This window comes from Triturus cristatus, chromosome 8 (genome assembly GCF_964204655.1).
Source record: "Triturus cristatus chromosome 8, aTriCri1.1, whole genome shotgun sequence".
NCBI classification, from domain to species: domain Eukaryota; kingdom Metazoa; phylum Chordata; class Amphibia; order Caudata; family Salamandridae; genus Triturus; species Triturus cristatus.
The window spans coordinates 272,154,718-272,177,207 of NC_140591.1; the positions used below are offsets into that span (position 1 = coordinate 272,154,718).

The 22,490-nt window shown below is 44.1% G+C and overlaps 1 long non-coding RNA gene across 1 annotated transcript in view; it reads right to left on the minus strand.

Moving 5' to 3' along the window:
* Window positions 1-561: 561 nt before the first annotated feature.
* The window catches only part of LOC146801962 (uncharacterized), a 103,731-nt gene continuing 81,802 nt past the window's right edge, over window positions 562-22,490 (minus strand). The window contains exon 3 of the long non-coding RNA XR_014968083.1: window positions 562-752. This is a non-coding gene — a long non-coding RNA (uncharacterized LOC146801962). The remainder of the gene's footprint in view (window positions 753-22,490) is intronic.

Consider the following 22,490-nt stretch of genomic DNA (forward strand, 5'->3'; position numbering starts at 1 on the left):
TGACTACTGTCAGCTCACTGGTATGCTGAGAATTTACAGTGATGGCAGGGCACAGATTACAGAACCAGGCATTATTATATTGATCACCTGCTAGGATGTTGCCAACTAGCCTCTCCTTTATTTTTGAATTGGTCTACTCATCTTCCGCAAATAGGCTCTTCACTCTATCCCACCTCGAGTTCCCAGACTCCCACCTCCACTTCATATTCCTACTGAAACCTGAATAAAAAGACTACGGCTACATTAGTCTAGGTCTAGGATGTATAAGCAAAAGACAGGAAGTGCACAAACCCAGTCCCAGAGCTGGACTCTTGGAATACACAAACTCAGTCTGCAACCTTGGTATAACAAGCATTTGCAATGCAAAAGGTCTCGCATTTGCAAGAGTTTTAGCTATAGGCATTGTAAATGATAATGTCTTTTACCAATGTATTTTGGTTTGGAGTGTGTTGGATGTATGTGGTGTGGAGTGGAATATAACATTTCCTAGCTATCGTAACGGAAAGTTTCAATTCTATTAAGGACACGGAGGTGAGGATTATGCTTTACTCTCTCATGTTTTATTGCTCAGCAGCCTTAATAACAAAACAACACAACAGCCAAAGACTACAAATCCCATGAGTCTTTGCGAAGAACAGAACAACCATAGAGATAGTCCCATATGAGGCATATCAGAGGGCAGCACTTCCTCTTCCTTCGTGCGAAACACCAGATCCCGCGTTTCCATCAATAGTCCTGTTTTTGGTCAGATCCTGCAAAAAACAAAAGGTAATATCAGAAAAGGGGAAAGCATCTACTATCCCTGTATGAACAAGAATGAATTAGGTCTATTAACCAGCACACATTGACAGCTTGAGCATTAAGACAGACTGCAAAAAGTATTCGAAGAACCTCCTAAAATAGAATACTTATCCATAACGCAGAGTGCACTTGTCCGAGAGGGACAGGACTTGAGTCCAAAGGGTGGGATAATCCTCGCTTCCGCATCCTTAATAGAATTGAAACTTTCCGTTACGATAGCTAGGAAATGTTATATTCTATGTCAGGACCGGAGGCTCAGATTATGCTAGTTCAAAGCTGATTGACCACCAGAGAAGCCATGCCCAAGATGAGTTTGAAATAAAAGGCCTTAAAGGTAAAATCTGAGGACCAATCTGCTGCTCTCAGAAATGTCCTTCAATCTCCCACCAAGGGAAAAAGCCTTGGAGGCCATGGCTCCCCTTGTTGAATGGGCTCCGAAGGTCATTGTATCAATGCCAGCTTCTAGGAGCACCCATCTTACCCAGCGGGCAATTGTGGCAGGTGGCACTGCTTAGAAAGGTTTCTTTAGTGAAATGAGAAGTTGAGAGACTCCTGGGGGGTCTGTATTCCTCCGTCATCATTTCATAAGCCTGAAGAAAGCGGACCATGCACAACTTAGGATGACCCGGAAAGGCAGGGTAGTGGACCACTCTAGTATTAGACTTCGTGCGATGGCCCACAGTGAATGACACCCCTTCCGGTGTGAACACGCGCGCCGTGATAATCAAGGCTCAGACATCCAAGACCCGTTTACACGAAATAGGACAAAGGAGTATTGTTAGCTTACCTGTTAATTCCTTACGAGACAGATAAGAATTATCCTGCAAAGACTGCAACAACCGTAGTACTGAATTTACATCCCACAAAGAGGAATACTTCGGCAACGGTGGGAAAGCAAGGCGTATGCCTCTCAATAGGCGGCATACCCTGGACGAGCATGTGACCTGTCGAAATCGCTGACCTACACGCATTGATCGAGCGATAGGCCAAACCTCTGTCGTCTAGTTCCGCGAGGTAGTTGACGACATTGATCAAATCGGTCCCCACGGGATCAAAACCCCGTCGCAAGCACCAGCATATCCACTTCCTCCAGGAAGATCTATATCGCTTAACAGTAGGCTCTGCCCATGCCTTCCTGATAAGGGGTGAAGATGTCTCCGAAAGGCCCGGGACTTCCATACGTCCCCTGTAACCCTCCAACCCATTAAATAAAGGATGCCCTCTTGAACCAGAGGGTGCAAGTTGTCTTCCGCGTCCGTCAGAAGACGAGGCGTTTGAGGAAGTTGGATTGGAAAATCCATAGAAAGTTCCAGAAGAACTGAATACCAGACTTGAGATTTCCAACTCAGCGCCACCAAAATGACCTCCGCTTTCTGTTTCCAGACCAGTGCAGTGAGCCTGGGAATCATGGCGATTGGGGGTAACGCATACCCCTGAAACAGGCTCCAGTCTTACAGAAAGGCATCTGTCGCCTCCGCTAGTGGGTCCGGGCGCCAACTGAAGAAGCGGGGAACTTGGTGATTGAGTCGAGATGTGAAGAGATCCATCTGACAGGGGCCCCACCGAGTCATAAGACTCCGAAAAATCGCAAGATCCAGCTTCCAAGCACTGTAATCCTGAAGGTGTCTGGAGTGTCAATCTGCTGTCTGATTGAGCGACCCTGGCAGGTAATCTGCCGTGACCGTCAGCCCATGAGACAGACAAGAGTTTCGGAAATCCTTTGCCAAATCCGCCAGGTGTTTGGACCGTGTGCCCCCTAATCTGTTGATATACCTCACCGCCGAGATATTGTCCATTTTCAAGAGGATGGCACACGAGATCTTGTTGTCCACCAGACTCCGAATCGCGAAAGATCTGGCCAGAAGCTCTAAATAGTTTATGTGCATGGACCGCTCGTGCGCGGACCAATGCCCACCTGTAGTAACGTCTCCACAGCGGGCGCCTCAATCTTGACGACTGGCATCTGGCTCAATGATCAGGTCGGGGGCTGAATTGAAAATGGCCCGACCATTCCAGGCCTGCATATGTTCGAGCCACCATTGCAGCTCCTCCCAGGCTTCCTGTGATCGGGTGATCTCCTGTGTGTAGGAGAGCCCGCGATGCAGATGCTGCGTCTTCAGACGTGGAAGTGCCCGGTAATGCAAGGGTCCAGGAAAGATCGCTTGAATGTTCGAGGATAGCAGCCCGACAATCCGGGCTAGATGTCGTAACAAGGATTTTTCTCGCTGCATTGTCCGTTGCAGCTTTCTGAGAATCAGACGCATTTTCTTTTGGGGCAATCTGAGGCATTGCTGAACCGTATCTATCTTGAACCCCAAGAAGGTTAGCTTTTGTGCTGGCATGTGAACCGATTTCTGGTCGTTCAGGATAAATCCCAGACCCTGAAGGAGGTCTTGAGTCAGTCTGAGCTGGGCGGTCATCACACTCTTCTCTTGGTGCATTAAAAGAATATCGTCCAAATAGACAATGAGGCATTTGCCCCAGGCCCAAAGCCACTCCATGGCTGATCATAGCAACTTGGTGAAACACCAAGGGGCCGATGATAGACCAAACTGTAGACAGGTGAACTCGTAAACGAGGCCGCCCCAAAGGAATTGGAGGAAGCGTCTGTGGGGAGGAAAAATGGGAACCATCAGGCACGCGTCCTTCAGGTCAAGCCGAATCAACCAATCGTGCGGTAATAGTACATCCGTGAGGTGGACACCTTCCATTTTGAAATGGCGGTACACCACCGACTGGTTGAAGTCCCAGAGGGTGATTACCGGTCTGAAACCCTTGCCCTCCTTTTCGACAAGAAAGATGTTGCTTAAGAAGCCATCTGATGGGGGGGCGTGGTCTGGCCACGAATGAAGATGGCCGCTTGAATCCGGAGCTCCGCGCTGAGGGGAGTCCCGGACGGTGGCAGGCATTCTTTGAAGAGACAAAAGTGGCTTTTAATCTACTTTCGGGACCGTAAACACGTAGAGAAAACAGAGCTGTTTTGTCTCCAGAGACGGTTCCTGCTTCATGCCCAAAATTAGAAGAGTGGTGACTGCGTTATAAAGGTTTGCCTCACAGACTGCGAAGGTGGCACTGGAATGCAGAGTCTGAGGGAAAAGGCGGTGTTTTTTATTCCGACGCATGGCAGATGAAACATTATCCCGGTCTGTGGAGTTCAAGTGAAGTTCATGTTCTGCTAAAATAATCACCTCATGAATCACCGGACCGGCTTCAGCTGAGCTACAATTAAGCTCTGTGGAGTTCGAATCCTGTTTGGAAGACTGCCTCTTGAGACTGTTTTGAAGTGTTAAACTTCACAGTTTAATAGCATTATTGTTTTTAACCATTTGTAAGGAAAATTTGTGTTTTATGTGCACAGACTCCAACATTGTATATCTAGGCTTGTATGTCTACGCAGTGAGGAACCTGATATGCTGACAGGAGTTCTTTGAAGGTAGAAACAGCAACACCTTTAATTCTGACAAATGACTCCAGCTGGGATGTAATTAAGTTTGGTGACGTTCATGTGCTGTTTACGAAACTGCCCTATGAAGTGTTGAAATGGCTCTAGCTAAATTATAATTAAGATTTATGGAGCTCCTGTGCTGCTTGGTAGATTGTCTCATGAGGCTGTACTGATGTTTTGATTTGCACACAGTTTAATTGAATATGTGTTTCAACTAGTTTTGAGGAAAACCTGTGGAATTTATGAACTTACTGAGACATTGTATTCCAAGGCTTATACTTTCACTTTTGTGCAGTAAGAAGCCTAGTATGTCTTCCTTGGCAGCCTTTAATATAATTTTTACACAGTGGAGAGTCTAAGAATGTAGTGCTGCCTTTTCTCACTTTTATCTAACAGCTAAAGACTAAAGTTAAGGTTTATTTGAGCTCATATATTGAATGAAATACCTCTCATAAAACGTGGGTATTATTCCACTGAGGTAAATAAGGTGAACAATTTATAATTATTCTCTCCTCCTGATATTTTGTCAGTAAGATAGAGTCTGCAATCTGATGTTTTGAACTCTATTTTGAACTCCGTTTTGGCAAGACTCACTGACATTGTGACCACTGACACTACGTAAACAGCATGGCTTGAGTCTGTTTGGCTCACTTTATACACATTTATATCTGTTAATTGAGGCACATTAGGCACATACAGAATTTAACTGTGCTATATCAAAGAAACAACGCAGTTAAATTGAAAATGCCTGCTGGTAAAACAAATGGAAAGCTTACAAAGCCACTCCTCTTTTCTGAGGCCCTACACCAAGGTCGTCCTAATTCGGATGTTAGAGGTACCACTTCTTCGACGTCAAATCAACCTCACTCTACCGCCTCATCATCATCTGACTCAACTATGGAGAGTATACTCCAAGAACTCTCTGCTGTAAGTCGCCGTCTGGAGGGCATGGAAATGTCAATATCAACTTTAACGAACAAAACTAAATCTATTCGAACAGATATTGCTGGATTCCAGAGTTGTATGGACGGTCTCACAGCACGAATAGAAACAGTAGAGAATCGCCTTGATGCTATTCCAGATCGAGATCAGGAACTCCTTTTTCTCAGAAGTAAAATTGTAGATTTGGAAGACAGAAACCGACGAGATAATGTCCGCTTCCTTGGATTTCCCGAAAAAATTGAAGGGTCTCAGAGAAATTCTTCCAAAGATCACAGCCCTCACTTTCGAACAGCCGTTGGAGATGCAAAGACCCCATCGTATTGGACCACCCAGCACCGGCAAAAATAATCGACCACGTCCACTCATTTTCTGCTTCTTACGACATGAACAGGCCTGTCAACTTATTGCTGCAGCTTGGACTCAAGGCCCATGCATATTTGAAGGTCATGAAATAAGAATATCTGCAGACTTCTCAAAAGAAACTAACGAACGTCGCAAGGCTTTTCTGTCTCTTAGACCAGTCTTCGTCTACTTGACATTAAATATGGCCTTTTCGAACCTGCACATTTGTGGATCACCAAAGATGGACTCTCCAAAGATTTCTTTGACCCAGGAGACCTTTGTCATTTTCTAGACAATATTTCTCCTCAAAATATGGAGTGTACAGAATTCGATCCAGATCCTATCTCTCATCCTGCATACTCGAAATCTACGACATCTTCTAGTGAAATCCGACATAATTTAGATCGTTCTCAAAACAGAGGAAGAGACCTAGACCGACCTGTACGTTCTTTGGGAGATCGAGCACAGGCCCTTCAAGCAATAGCCACCCTTATGAAGGAAAGAGTCAGAGATAAATCTCATTCCCCCTTAAAGCCTGTTTCAGTCGAAAAGGTTGTTTCCTGAACTATAACCAATGGATTGTTTTCTTGCATCCACGAAAGAATGGAAATTCATCCATTAAAATTTACCGAAGTAAATGCTCATATGAGTATCAGATGACGGCTTAGACGCTCAATGGACAATGTCTCTCCCCTAAAAATGGTTTACACTGACTCCCTCTCTGTGATATACTTTTCATTTTTCACGTCATCAACCAAAAAGGTCTTTGATGTCCAGAGTAACTCAGAATGTTCTTACAACAGAAGGAGAGATTCAGATAAAATATTTGCTCGTTTAGGGATCAACCCTGTTTTAATATTTTATTACTTCATATTAATGTTGTTATGATGTTAGCTCTATATTAATACTTCTCCGATATAATAACTAGTTTAACATCTCTTTTTTCCTTCTTTCATGGGTTGTCTGTCTTTGTCAATTTTTCTAGCTAGATTTATTCACATTCATTTATTCTTATGCATACCTTCTTTATGACATTGTTATATTTCTTCCACTTTAATTCTTATTACTCTTTCTTCTATTTTCCCTTCTCATTTTCTCTAATACTTTTTATCTAAATCTTTTAATTTTTTTCAGTCTTTTCTCTTATGATGAATTATAATTATTACCTATAAGTTCTTTCTCTTCTAAATCTCCTTCATCTACTGAGAAGGGCGTACCTTGAATTCTGATTTAATATTCTATTATTTCATATTATAGATGTTATAATGATAGTTCTATATTAATAATTCTTTCATATGACAACTAGTTTACCCTCGCTCTCTTTCTTCCTTCAAGGTTTGTCTGTCTTTGTCACCTGTTCTTGTTAGACCTATTCACATTCGTCTATTTTTATTTTATGTACACTTTCTTTCACCATCTTTTGTTATATAGTATATTTGATGACACTATATTTCCTTACTTCTTTTCCTCTTTGATCTTTATTACTCGTTTTTCTACTTTCTCTTCTCAAATTTCCCTATTACTCTCAAATTGAATCCTTTAAATCTTCAGAGTTCATTCTCCTGTTGTAAATTATAATTATTATCTGTATGTTCTTTTTATTCTAATTTCTTCTACAACTCTTCTTTAATTATTTAATCAATTAATTAGTTGTTAATTAATTGTTTCAATGTTTGATATTCACTTGTTCTGCTATTTACTTATGATATATTTTTGAATATTTATGATATGATAGCTCCTTGACATAGTAATATTTAAATATTATATTTTTATATTCTTCACTATAGATAATAGGATTACTGGTATAGTAATATATGACTACCTTTTGACACAAGCAAGTTACCTATTATTGATTTATCTACTTATTTTCTACACTGTCTACATATAAGATAATGTTATTCTGATATGTTTCTGGTTAGATGAGTTAACAATTATTCCAGTGAATATTCTATAATATTGTTATATTTTGTCTGGTTCGCCTTATTATGTCATACATATGCCTTATACCTTTCTTTCTCCTATACTGTATTCCCATGATACTTGTTTCCTTTTCTTTCTTCATTTCAACCTCTAAATTCCAAAAGAATATATTGGAATGTGATCCATATTATTTCGTAGATGTCTCCCTTACCACTGATAGTCCTATCGAATGGGGCTCCCCGGCGCGAGTAACACACAAGTCTAGACTCGTAGCTAAAAGATCCACTTTATTGACACTGTGTTAATTCTGCACAGTACAGTACATTAATCTCCCCTTCTTTTTTATATTTACTCTTTCTTATTGCTTTTTTCTATATATAAATCACAAGTGGTTCTTCTATATTCTTAGACTCCCTTATATCTTATAGGAAAAGGGTAATTCTTTAACGCTATAATTTTCTGATTACTTCTTGTTCAAAACCCATCCTCTTCACCTTTTTCCCTAGTTTCTTTTATCCCACCCTCCCTCCACATAATCTCTGTATACTTTCTTTCTTCTTCTTTTACTTCCATCTCTCACAATAAATTCTATTTATTTTCTTTTCTCATCCTGTTTACTATAGTTCATTTGCTTCTTCCTTCTATTATCTTAATACCTTGCTCTCTATTCCTTATACCAACTCTCTCATTCAAACTAATACCTTTTCGTTTTCAACGCTCATATGGCTGTGAATACATCCTCCTCTCCCCGACCCTTGCGCATAATTTCATGGAACGTTAGTGGCCTTACACATTTTATAAAACGGAAAAAAGTTCTTTCCTATCTTAAAACTAAAAGAACTGATGTAGCTCTCTTGCAGGAGACTCATCTTAATGCTTTGGAATCTTCCAAGTTGCAACGGGAATGGGTGGGAAAGGTCATTCACTGCGGACTGTCTGTGCAGCCTCTCTCTGACAAGAATCAACCACGAAAATGTGGTGTTGACATTCTTTTGTGCAAATCCCTACCTTTCTCAGTCATCAAAACTTGGACTGATCCGGAGGGTAGATACGTCTTTGCTAAATTGAAAATTGGAGGGAAAATCTTCTGTGTTGGCTCAGTTTATGCCCCAATAGGTGCTAGGTACTCTTATTTTCTCAACCTAAATCGTCTACTTTTTGAAATCGGTGCATCCAGCTATCTTATTGGTGGTGACTGGAATTTAGCTTGTGATGCAATTCTAGATAAAACTGGTCCCTTAGACAGATGTAATGCTGCTGACAGAGCATTATTGGGGGATATCACAGTGGACCATGGATTAGTAGATCATTGGCGTCTCTGTCACCCTTCAGATCAAGAATATACATTTCTCTCTTCCGCTCATGGCTCACAACCTAGGATAGATTATTTTCTTGTCTCCCATCCTGTAGTTACACTTATTACTGAATCCCATATCTTGGAAGCCGCAATTTCAGATCACTCTCCCATTCTCATTGCCCTAGAACTTGGTCAACCATGGCGCATGAATATCCAAAAGTACCGTTCACCTCAGGACAAATCTCAGTTACGCTCCAATTTTATGGATTATCTAAATAACAATTTATCATCAGTTTCTTCTTCAAGAACTATTTAGGCAGCTGCAAAGGCAACTATCTGCGAACAATTGATGAGAGACGCAGCTTTGGCCAACAAAGCAGCATCTTTACGCTGTAATGAACTTACCAAGCCAGCCCTCAAAACCCTGCATTGGCTCCCCGTGCGCCAAAGGGTGCACTTTAAAGCAATGTGTACGACACACAAGCTTTACAACGGATCTGGTCCAGCGATCCTCAGTAAAATGATCACACCTTATACAGCAACCAGATCACTACGATCTCAAAATGAGAATCTAGTCTGCATCCCCAGATTCAAAAAAGCCCGCACAGGAGGTCGACAATTCTCCGTACAGGCGGCTAAGGGCTGGAACGCACTCCCTCGAGCCCTCAGATTGGAATCCAACTACCTTGCTTTCCGCAAAAAACTAAAGACCCATCTGTTTCCCAAATAACTCCCTTCGACCGCCTTCCCTCTCATTAGGATTTCAAGTTACATAGCGCGGGGATACCCTTGGGTCACCAGGCGCTTTAGAAATCGCTAAAATAAAAATAAATTAAAAAAAACTTGAGGCTCAAATCATCTCTTTAACTCGTCTATATACCTCACAATCCACCAAAAGTAATCGCAATGGAACGCAATAACTTCTATACCTCCAAAGCAGAATATGCCCTTCAATGTTTAAAAAGGAGACATTACGAGCAAGGCGAAAAAGCAGGCCGATTGCTTGCGGCACAACTTAAACAACGTGAGGCCTCCATGGCCATCCTAGCAATACGTTCTGAATCTTTCACTAAACCGCAGGAAATAGCCAATACTTGTGCTACCTTCTATAAGAAACGTTATACTCCCGAAAATTCAGTAACTGACGACCAGATATCCACTTATCTTAAAAATACTGATCTTCCGTATCTTCCAGATGAGGATAGGAAGTTACTTTGCGGTGATATTACTAGAGAGGAGATTGCTGCCGTCCTTTCCAAGTTGCCTTATCATGAATCTCCAGGTGAAGACGGTTTTCCTGCAGAATACTACAAGTGGTCTGGAGAGGAAACAATTGACGTTCTTCATTCTGCTTTCCATGAAGCTATCCAGTCTTCTTCTCCTGGTCCTATTTTGAATAAGGCATTAATTGCGGTTATTCCCAAACCAGGCAAGGATCCACTAGTCTGCGGCAGCTATCGACCTATCTCCTTAATAAATGGAGATGTCAAGATATTGGCAAGTATCTTAGCGGCGAGGTTTAGAAAAGTCATCCCCTCTCTCGTACATCATTCGCAGGTTGGTTTTGTCCCGGGTCGATCATCCAGAAATCATCTTAGAACATTAGCCCATACCTTATGGTCTGCTAGAGATTTGACGGAGTATGCGGTCGCTCTTTCTCTAGATGCGGAGAAAGCGTTCGACCGCATTCACTGGGTTTATTTGTTTACCACTATGAGGCATTAGGTTTAGGTAAGAAGTTTATCTCTATGGTTTGCTTACTATATGACAATCCAACAGCTCAGGTTAATTGTGGAGGTTTTCTTTCTGATCCTATTTCAATTCAAAGAGGTACCCGTCAAGGTTGCCCATTGTCTCCCCTCTTATTCTTTCTAGCGATGGAACCTCTTGCTTCGCTTATTCTTCACTCGCCCCGGATTCAGGTTATACCGAAACCGGGAGGAGTATCCAAATTATACTTATACGTTGATGATATCTGTTAGACCTGGCATCTTTGGCGTGGTTTCCCCTGACTTTTTTGCCTCTGCCTCCTGTATTTTTTGACGCTGTGCTGGATTTCGTTTTTGCTGGTTTAGATGCTTTGTGCACTTTGCCACTGCTGACCAGTTTCAAAGTGCAAGTGCTCCCTGGGTACATTGTTATTGGTTATCCATGATTGGCAGATTTGTTTCATCAATAGGTCCCTAGTAAAGTGCACTGAGTGTGCCAGGGCTGGTGATTCAAATGCTACTAGTGGGCCTGCAGCACTAATTGTGCCACCCACATGAGTAGCCCTAAAATGATGTCTCAGGCCTGCCACCGCAGTGCCTGTGCACAGTTGCTAAGTGCCATGCTGACCTGGCCAGTGTCCCCACTGGCCAGGCCTAACCCTTCCCTCTCTGTACAAGTTGGACACCTCTCTGGAAGGCCCAAGGTACCCCCCTGGGCAGGGTGCAGTGTATGAGCATGTACTAGTGTGGGTGACATGCTCTGATAGTGAAATACTGCCAATTTCGTTTTTCACTATTGAAAGGCCATCTTTCCCATAGGACAGAATGGGGGATGCTGTGTCCCATGTGTACCTGCATATCTCCCCATAGGAGCATGATGGAAAATTGAAGTCTGGTATCCCTGAACTCAGAATTTCATAACCCATCTTTTAGGAAGGATGCTTTTTAAATCCTGTGTTTGAAAACAGCACTTTTAGAAAGTGGCTGTTTTCTTGTCTAAGCTTTCTGTGTGCCTCTGCCTGTTAGATAATTGACTGTCTGGTTTGTGGGTGACAGGGGCTGGGGTGGCTCCAGGAGGCTGGGTGAGTCAGCACTAGGCTGAATAGCTCCATCTGCATCTAGAGTGGTGGGAGGGGATAGCACCTGGGTATGAATAGGGCTGTGCCTGCCTTCCACAATGCTGGCTCCACCTCCTGCTGGGCGGCTGACGACCCTGCCCCTCTCTCAAAGGAAGAAGGTGTCCACTGGCAGGAGACACCCAGAACTGGTTTTGACCAGGCTCAGAGCCCTCCTGCACAAAGGGATCAAAGACTTTTTGGGGTATAACTACAGGACCCCCAACCCCTGAACTTTAGATCATCCTGGAATCAAGAAGGAACCTCTGCCAAGGAGAAAAGCTGGAAGACTGAAGAGGAAGGACTGACCTGCTGTGTGTTTGTGGGCTGACCTGCTGTTGCTATTCTGCCAAGGAGAGGGGAAGGATTTTCCTGTTGCTGTGTCCCCTGCTTGAAAAGATCTCCAAGGGCCTGAGGAGAGCTGGCCTCCTGTTAAGAAGTCCCAGGAACAAAAGGACTTCACCCCCAGCTTCCCCCCTGAACTCTGCTGTGTGAGTTCTGACCTGCCTAGAGTGCTTGATCCAGTTGTGGGGCCTCTGGAGGTTGTTTCCTGCTGATTGGGGTGCTGGTAAAGGAGAAGAGTAGAAAATCTGCAATTGCCATGCATCGCTCGCTTGCGGAGCGCATCATCGACAATGCGAGAAGATTCCCGTCGCCGCAAAGATCGTTGCAGCGCCGGTTGCCGCTTCAAAAGCCAATGCGTCGCTTGCTTGCAGAGCGCATCGCCCCAGTGAGAGAAGATTCCTGTCGCTGTGAACATCGTCGCAGAACCTGTCATCGCTGCCAGAACCGGCGCACCGCTAGCCTGTGGAGCGCATCATCGACAGCGAGAGAAGAAACCCGTCACTGCGAACATCGTCGCAGAGTCCATCGCTGACACATCGAGGGGCCGCGACTGAAGAGGATCAACGCTGCGCTGCGCATCGCCACTGCACCGAAGATCGTTGCCACCCCGAAGATCGTCACATCGTACCTGTGCGAGACGCTTCCCACCGGAGAACCTGCAAACCGGAATACATAAAAGGTATCGCATCGCTCCCCCTACAGACCGGATTCGACACAACCCGTCCGCTGCGTGCAGCGGGGTTGTCGCATCGCCTTCCCAGGGTCTCAGGAGCGACGCATCGCTTGTTTTCTGACGCTGCAGCTGCTGTTTGGAACTCTTATCGCATCTACAGGTACTTTGGGCCAAAAGTGACGCAACGGTGGATTATTTTGGTGCAAACCCGTGAACTCTTTTTAAAGTCTTATTTTGGAACAGTGTATGTTGGATTTTTGTCGTTTTGGTCTTGTGTAGTCTAGATAAAAATACTTAATTTTTCTAAACTGGTGTGGAGTCCATTTGTGGTGTTTTCACTGTGCTACTGTGAGTGAAGGTACAAATACTTTACACATTGCCTTTGATAAGCCTGTCTGCTTGTGCCAAGCTACCAAGGGGTGAGCAGGGGTTATCCAAAGAGTGTATCCCCCTTACCCTGACTAGAAGCAAGGGTCCCTATTTGGACAGTGGTACCTACCTCGGCCAACTATAGACCCCCAGATCTAACAATATCCTTCTTACGATTAAAGATCTTTCCCGTTCCTTACCAAATTTGCTTGAAATTATTAAACAGTTCTCTGTGATTTCTGGTTATAAAGTGAACTGGGACACAAGTCAAGCTCTACCACTCTCTCCATGTACCACAAAGGCTTCTATTGACGGCTATCCTTTTTGCTGGAAATCATCTCAATTAAAATATCTTAGAATTCTGATCAACGGTGGATTGGTAACAATGGTTTCAGATAACATCTCTCCTCTCATAGCACAAATGGAAGTTGATTTTGCCAAATGGTCTCTTTTGAGTTTCTCCGTGTGGGGAAGAATACAGGCGGTGAGAATGGTTACTTGACCCCAATTTACTTATGTCTTGGGAATGCTCCCAATTATTATACCTTTAGCCACACTTCGTAGTATAAATTCTCGCATTCGATCCTTTGTCTGGGGAAATATGCGACCTTGTTTGTCTGCTGCTAAACTAATAGCACGCCGCTCCCATGGTGGTCTAAGTCTACCATCGATAGAGCACTACTCTCTAGCTTTACACCTTTCACAGCTGTCTTACTTGCCCCCAGGTGCAACAGACTCTCCTCAATGGGTTACAATAGAACGCTCAATACTTGAATGTGAGGATGGTCTTAATTTTTTATACAATGTTCGTAAACCTAGGACTACTCCTGCACATCCTGTGCTCAATACCACATATCAAACATGGCAACGTGCCAATTGTCTACTGCGAATTGCCCATCGTTTACATTCTAAAGCTCCCATCTGGAAGAATGAAAGCATTCGTATTAATGGACAAGCTCTTTCCTGGCCTGAATGGATCTCAAGAAGAATCTTAATCTTAGATCAACTTATAGTAGGTGGTGAACTGAAATCTTTTGAGATATTTACAACTTCAACATTCTCTGAAGAGATGTCTTGACCTTCCCCCTTGGACACTACAAACCTGGGGCCGACATAAAGGTGTCATGTTAGGTTTATATAGATCTCTGATTAACTATTTATATTCGCAGCCACTTCTTGCTACTCTCCGTGATAAATGGCAGGAACGGCTTCATATCACCATAGACGAAGATACCTGGCCAGACATATTGGAAGCTCTGGATAAGGGCACTCATGAAGCACGAATGAACTTCTGTGTTTTTAAAACTTTACATGATTGGCATTGGACTCCCTTAAAGTTGCAGCGAGCTCGATAATCATCGCATTCTAGGTGTTGGAGATGCTCTGGAGCTAATTGTGACCTCCTGCATTTAATTTTTGAATGTCCTTTTATAAAAACAATTTTGGCTGCAAATAGGAGCTAGACTACTAGAAACTATTCCTCTTTCACTCCCTTTCACACCTGCCACTATTTTTCTACATGACTTTAGAAGTTTTCCTACTATTTCACGACGTCAGAGTCGACTCTTGCTCACTGCACTTTCTACTGCTAAATTATGTGTTTTAAGACTGTAGCAATCACCTAGCCCTCCCTCCAAAGAGGACTGGATGGTTGCGATGATACAGAAAGCATCCTATGAATAGCTAATTTATAGGATGCAAGACCAAGAACAAATATTCCAGCAGGTGTGGACCCCCTTTCTTCGCGATTCCTGAAATTCTAATTCTCTTTTCTTTCCCTCCCTATATATAGCTTTTTCCCTTCTCCTTTTTCCTTTTCTTTTTCCTCTTCTGTAATATATTGCAGATGTATATTATTTGTTACATACTGATTTATGATTTACTATATTGTTTTGTATCCTATGAAATTGCCTATCTTTGATCTCCAATAAAAAATGACACAAAAAGAAGCCATCTGAGTAAAGGGTTGCGAGCACTATAGCCCTTTTTTGCAGAAGGTCGAGAATCTCTCTGTCTACCACCTGTGCCATTTCCCTGGAAAACACCAGGGGTGCGGGCGAGAAATCTGATGTGGGGTTCCATGGAGCGCTATGTGAAACCACATCACCATCGGTAGTACCCAGGGATCCCCTGTAATTGCCGCCCAATTGTGTCTGAACCACTGCAGCCTTCCCCCCACCACTGGTCGGAAAGAATGGATAATCCTTACTGGTGGTTCCGCCAGGTGCATTGTTGGCTTCACTGGGGTTGCCCTTCCCTCCACGGCCTCTGCCGCGTCCTCTAGACGGATAGAAGCCTCCGAATTTCCGTTGGTCCTGCCACTGCATGGATCTTCTGGTCTGGGCCCTGTGGGGGTTGGTGTTGGGAGGAGGGCTGGAAGAGCGCCCCCTACCTCTACCGGCCCCCCAAAAATGTGTTGACTGAATACCTTTTTGATTGATTGTTGGGCCTTATCCAATTATGAAAAAGTGTTTACAAAGCGAGATAGCTCCTGTATAAACGGATCGCCAAAAAGGCCTCCGTTCGCTATTGACCCAGCCTCAGTAGATGCTAATTCTTCAAGTCGAGGTTCGATCTTAATCAATAAGAAGCGCCTACACTCGGTAGATAAAGTTCGCTTTACCGAGAAAGCACAGGGCTCTTTGTGCCCAACCTGAGAGGATCGTGGGATCAATGAGATGACCTGTCTCCTTGGTCTACTATGCCATGTCTAATATCTTGGTAAGTGGACCCAGTAAATCCAAGACCTTATCCCGGCAGGCCCGCCAGGAACGGTCTAGATCCTTTTTTTTTTTTTAAACACTTTATTTATGCTTTTATGGCAATACAAAGTAAGACATATTCTCAATAGGCACAGTAGTATATCAATGAGTACTCTTAGTCTGTTGTCATCACGTGAGCCCAATATCATTCGCTCCGAAGCATTCATATGATGGTACAAATAGGAATAAGACATCTGAACAAATAATTCCAGCACATCGCTTATCCCAAGCCGCTAGAGAATGTAACAGACTCATAGTCCACAGTTATGTTATGTTATGTTATGAGATTTTCTATAGCGCGCGAATCACCCGGGGGCATCTCGGCGCTTGCTTTGATTGTTTCTGAGGACGGAAAAAGAACAGGAGAAGGAGGAGGATCCTCTTTATCATTATGGAGCAAGGAATAGAAAGGTTTTCATTTTTTTCTTAAATGTAGCAAAGGTTGGGCATTTCCGGATGTCGATTGGAAGCAAATTCCAATACCGCGGAGCGAGGCAGGAGAACGACTTGGCCCCGGTCCGGGCCCGCCGAATTCTAGGCGTTTTCAACAATTCCATGGCGTTGGAGCGTAGATTTACGATCGAAAATTTATTGATTAATTTATTGGCCAAGTATTTGGGGCCCAGGCCGTTTAGGGCTTTGTACATGAGGCAACAGGTCTTACATTGGGACCGCTTCCTAATAGGAAGCCAATGTAGTTCAGCTAAAATGGGGGCTGAAGAAGAGCCGGCCGGGCGATGAAGGATCATTCGAGCCGCCGTGTTCTGAATAACTTGCAACTTCCTTAACAGGGAGGGGCCGAGTTCAGCCAGCATTGCGTTGCCATAATCGAGGCGGCTTATCACCATGGCCTGTACTAATGTTTTTCGGTGCTTGGTGGGCATATACGGAAGCATCTTTCTCAACAGCCGCAGACTGTAGAAGCAGGAGCTGGCGATTGTGGCTATATGGTCTTTCATAGAAAGTGTTTTGTCAAGTGTGAACCCCAAATTCTTCACGCTTTCCCTCTGGGTTGGGGCCGTGCCCAGGTCCTTAGGCCACCATTCTGTAGACCAGGAGAGAGAGGCTTTTCCTACTAGCAGTATCGCCGTCTTACTAGGGTTTAGCTGAAGGAGGTTCTCTGTCATCCATTTAGAGATGGCCGACATTCCTGCTGCGAAGCGTAGGTTTTCGGCCGGGGCGTTAGGATTGATTTTGAAAATAAGTTGCGTATCGTCCGCGTATGAAATAATCTCAAATCCACAGGTTTCGGCAATTTTGGCTAGTGGAGACATATAGAGATTAAACAGCGTAGGACTTAAGCAAGACCCCTGAGGACCCCCTTATCAAGCTCATGTTTGCTTGATCTGAAAGGACCAAGCATGGTTGTTTGGTTTCTTTCTACCAGGAAGTTTTCAAGCCATTTCAAAGCTTGTTCTTGAATGCCACAGTGTCTCAGTCTTTCTTTCATCTTGGAATGTGACACCGTGTCGAATGCCGCGGAGAGATCTAGGAGCACCAGAATGGCTGATCCCCCGCGTCCATTTCTAGCCTCAAGGAATCTGTAACCGCAAGAATTGCGGTTTCAGTGCTGAAGCCTGGTCTGAAACCGGATTGCGAAGGGTCCAGTTGTTCATTCACTTCCAGGTAATGGCTCAGCTGTTTGTTTATGGCTGCTTCTAGGGATTTTGCCAGCAGCGGGAGTAGGGAAACAGGCCGGTAATTAGCGAACGTAAGAGGGTCTGCTGTGGGTTTCTTCAATAGAGGGCGGACGAAGGCTTCCTTCCAACTCGGAGGAATAGTGCCTGATTCTATGGAGCTATTGAAAATCGCTCTGACTTCCGAGGCACAGCAAGGTGCAATAAGGGCCATTACCCTAGGAGGACAAAGATCAGCTGGTGAACCAGACTTCGCCGATGCGCGAAGGGAGTGGACTTCTGAATCTGTTAATGGTGTGAATTGTCTGAGTCTACTCGTAGGCTGAGGTTCTGATTCAGTATGGCTTGTGCGAAGAGAGGTGGTGTGAGATTGTGTAGGGACAAAATTGGTGTAAATCAAGTTCATTTTTTCCTCAAAATAAGTTGCTAACGAGTCGCATAAGGATTGTGGCTCTATTTGAGGCAATATACACGCCTGGGGATTAACGAAGTCTTTAACAATTGTAAACAGGGTTTTTGCGGAATTGGACGCAAGGTCAATTTGTTTTAGAATAAATGCTTTTCTAGCTGCTTTTATCTTCTGGTGATAATTTGCCAGCGAGAGTTTATACACCCTGCGGTCTGCAGAAGAGTGACTTATTCGCCAGGACCTCTCCAAACCTTTGCACTTCGACTTTTCTAGCCTAAGGTCTTCGGTGTACCATGGGGCAGATTTTCGTTGTTTGGTCGGGCCAAACTTTTTTATAGGGATTAAAGTGTCAAATACTGTGGTAAGTTTGGTTAAAAAGGATTCCAACAGCTCTGACGTATCTGCTTCTGGCGTGGAGGAGACCAAGGGTAGGGTGTTATAAGCAGCTGTAAAGGCTTCTAGCGATAGGTTGTTCCATGGTCTTCGACATTGAGAAGAGCGGGGTTCCGGTTTCATTGAGTTAGTGGGGCCCTGTGGTCAAAGGGTAAAAGGGACCAAAAAATGGTCAGACCATGTTAGGGGAAGGGGGGGAAAGGCAGAGGGGCCCTCCACCGAAGAGAAGATCAGATCCAGAGCGTGTCCTTCTCTATGTGTGGGGGCGTTTGAGAGGAGGGAGAGGCCAATTTGTTTAAGACTAGTTAAAAGGTTGTCGGTATGTGGGTTATCTGAGGCCTCTCCATGAAAGTTAAAATCTCCGAGCAGGATAAAATTACTAGCTGCTAGTGCGTGAAGCGTGATCAATTCAATTAGTTCATTAACAAAATTGGTCCTAGGGCCTGGAGGGCGATAGATCAGGGCTTCATTCCAGGTCTCCGTAGGTCATAGGCTCAATTTGAAGAAGCCGGCTTCAAGTGTGGGTGAAAGATGTGTGGCTGTCCACTGGACTTTTAAGTGTTCTTTAAACCCAATTGCGATTCCTCCCCCCGTTTTCCCCTGCCTGTCTAGATGGATGAACTTATATCCGTCTGGGATCGCTAGACTAATCTGAGGATGATTAGATGGATTCAGCCAGGTTGCCGTGAGAAAACACAGATGGGGAGAGTATGAATTAATCATATCCCAAATTTCAATGGGGTGTTTTGCTAAGGACCTGGTATTACATAGTATAAACCTTGGGTTTAGGCAGCTTATAGGTGGCGCAACCTCCGATTTTTGGCTGGTTATGGTGTTAATAATACTGCTATAGGTACACTCTTTACATGAGACTGGTCCTTCCAGGTAGTGTGGGAAGGATTCCCGACAGCCCGCTTTATGAGGAGTCTGTGCCGAATAAGCTAATCTATATTCCTTTAGAACCTTAGAGGAGTAGCTCCGGCGTAGCGGCATAAGGGGGGGGTGTCAATTTGGACAGGGGTTATGGGCCTGGAGCTGGACGGGGCGCGGACAGGCGCAGACGGGCTTGCCTTGGGCGCGCCTCAGGCGCGCCCGCGGCGTGCCCGCTGCGCGTTTCCGCTGCGCGTGCGCTGTTGGCTCGGCATTTTATACCGATTTTTCTGACCACTAGACCGCCTCCTCCTTGTAGCCCTAAGATGGCGGCTGTCCCCAGGAGGAGTCCGGTCAGCCCCGGGAACCCAAGAGTAGTGGTTCGCACTGCGGAGCTTCTGAATATGCGGTAAGTAGTATGAGCACCAAAGTATTAAAAGCACATATAATATCACAGATTTAGCAGCAAAATGAGATTAAAACACAGTTTAAAAACACTCGCATACGGGGGGGCGTGGTTAACGCCTTACGAAGATGGCGGCTTTTCCCTGACGCTCCCGGGGTCGGGAGGATAACGCCGATTTTTTCTCTCGTAACTACGAGTACGAGGATGCCACAAAGTGAGGACAGGCTGTCTGAACATCCGGAGCACCGAATTTTGCAGTCGCTATGCCAGTAAGCTACATTTAATCCTCTTAATTCCCTCGGAGGCCCCGTTTTCGGAACGGCCGCCATTTTGTTTTTTCGCCTGAGGAGAATGTAAGCTGATGACTTGAAGAAGCATGCTGCAAAAGTGGTTTTTCCCCCTTTTGGCTATTATTTCTGCTCACCTCTGGCTTTTTCTTCATTTTTTCACCAACTTTGGACAATCTTAATGATACATATCTGGAGAATACGGAAGGTGCGTAGTTTGTGCAGCGTCTTCTTCTCCGAACCAGCCGCCATTTTATGCATGCACCTCACGAGAGTGTTTTTCTGTGCTGTTCTCCTCAGATAACACAGTTCTTCCTCACTCATGGCTGTTCTTGACAAGTGTTCTTGTCTCAGATATTGAAACAGTTCTATGGAACTGCCTCATTTTTTCGGATACGTCAATTCAATGACTATTTCTTTAATTCCGTTCAAACACGCGCTTCAATGAGGCTTGCTGTTACTTGCTGGATCTGTCAGTGATGTTAACCATTTAACCAGTGCTACTCTCCTTCTGGGCCACGTCTCTGCTCCTCTCACTCACTTGGACTGTTGGACTTGCCTCTTATGGGGAGAACGAAAGGCTCACTTGCTAAACACCCTACGCCTAACCATACCCTCATCAAAAATTCAAAAGTTTTTACTGCCTTCTCCAAACTAGAGGATTCACTGTTATTCTCACAAGACCCTACGGAGAATATGGATCCCTCTCCCTCGCCAGTGCCTGCTGTGAAGTCTGTCACCAAGCGTTTAAAGCACAACCCGCCTTCTCCTCCTAAATCGACCTCGCCTGTCTCCATGGAAACACTACTGGAAGAAATTAGGGCCCTTCGTCCCTTTATGGAGGAAACAAATAATAAACTACAAGCTCTCACTGACACTTGGGCTCAACTTGATTCACGAATTACTGCAGTTGAAAGTCATATGTCTTCCTTTACAGACACTAACACCAATGTCTCTCACCTTCAATCTCAAGTGTCTGCCCTCCAACGCCAAGTCGAGGATCTTGAAAACCGTAATAGGCGGAACAACCTGCGTATTTATGGTCTGGTGGAGGGATCAGAGGGGTCGGATCCTCCTACCTTCTTTAAAACTTTTCTACCCAAGATTCTCCATATGCCGGAAGGCACCGCTCTCAACATTCAACGAGCCCATAGGTTAGGACGTCTTCCATCGAGTGCATCTTCTTCTCAGAGGCCGAGAGGTGTCATTTTGTACTTCTTGGAGTACACGGACTTGCTAAAGGTTTTGTCAGCGGCTAAATCCTCTCAACGAGTCACCTGGTCCGGCGCCACTTTGTTTTTCGCTCAAGATTATGCCAAGTCCACAGCCAACAGACGTAAGGCCTTTCTTGATATGAGACCTTCTCTTCGTGCCATGGGAGCGCGTTATGGTCTTTTTCACCCCTGCCTCTTTAAGGTCACGTTTAATAACAAGACGACATCCTATGAAGATCCGCAGCAGTTACAGAGTTTCATAAACTTTCACAGGACGGAGACCATGGAAGCTTCGGGACCCTCGTCTTCAAATGTTACTTGATGTTCTGATGATTTTTCTTATGGTTCTTTCATTCATTGCTTCTCTTTATCACCGTCCCTCATGTATTCTTTGGTGTTCTTTTGTAGCTTGGATGGTCTTCTTAATTTGAGTTGGTACCTAATCGTTTTGTTCTGTTTTAACTCTCCTATTCTTCATCGCTTACTGTGCTAAATAGTTTTTACGTTTTTGTTTTTTGTTCTCTCTCGCATCCGTAGATATCCCATTTTATTGGCGTTTTCCCCCTCGTCCTCCGTCTGGTCAGCCTGGATGGGCTGTCTGTCTCGTGTGGCTTCTTCCCCTCCCCCTTGTCCTCTTGGATCTTCTTCATGTAAGTATGCCTTTTGTTCATATTCTACTTTTATGCTTTTTTTGCTGTCTTCTGCCATTGTTCTTCTCCTCTTTTTCTTTTTCTTTTTTCCTTTTCTTTTCTTCCCGCTTATACCTCCCTCATTCTATCCTCTTCTCCCTTTCTTTGGTCATTCGCAAATCCATATTCCTTGCTTATGTTTCGTATCCCTTACCGAATTTCTTAATATTATTGTTTTTAATCTCTTCCTCTCTTATCTTCTTCTTTGTACACTTCTGAGTTCTCATTTCTCTACTCTTCTCATTCTCAACCCTATTTATCGCATTGTATGTTCATGGTTTTTGACTTCAATCTCATCCAGTCAAGTTCAGAGTTATCACATGGAATGTTAAAGGATTGAACAATCCCATTAAAAGACAACGAGTTCTTTCCCACTTAGCAAAGTTAAAAACTGATGTTGCTTTCCTTCAGGAAACCCACCTTCCTGAGGCTGAAGCATCTAAATTAAAAAGATGTTGGGTAGGTAATGTGTTTTCTTCTCCAGCTTTAGGTAAGAAAAATGGTGTTCTTATTCTCACTCATAAAAAGTTTAATGTATCGGTGATTTCTCAAGAAACTGATTCTGAAGGTCGTTGGTTAATTGTTAAATTACTTATTGACAAAATACCAGTGGTTTTCTTCAACGTTTATGCTCCAGTTTCAGTTGACAATGTTTTTTGGTTACATATTTCTGATAAGTTGCTCTCCCTTACAGACGATTATATTGTTTTTGGGGGTGATTGTAATCAAGTTTGTGATCCCATTTTAGATAGGAATTCCCCAGTCAGATTTGTAAACAACAAAATGCACTCACAATTTGCTTCCACCATTCGTCAAAAGTCTTTAGTTGACATCTGGAGACTGTGTCACCCTGATCTCCGTGAAT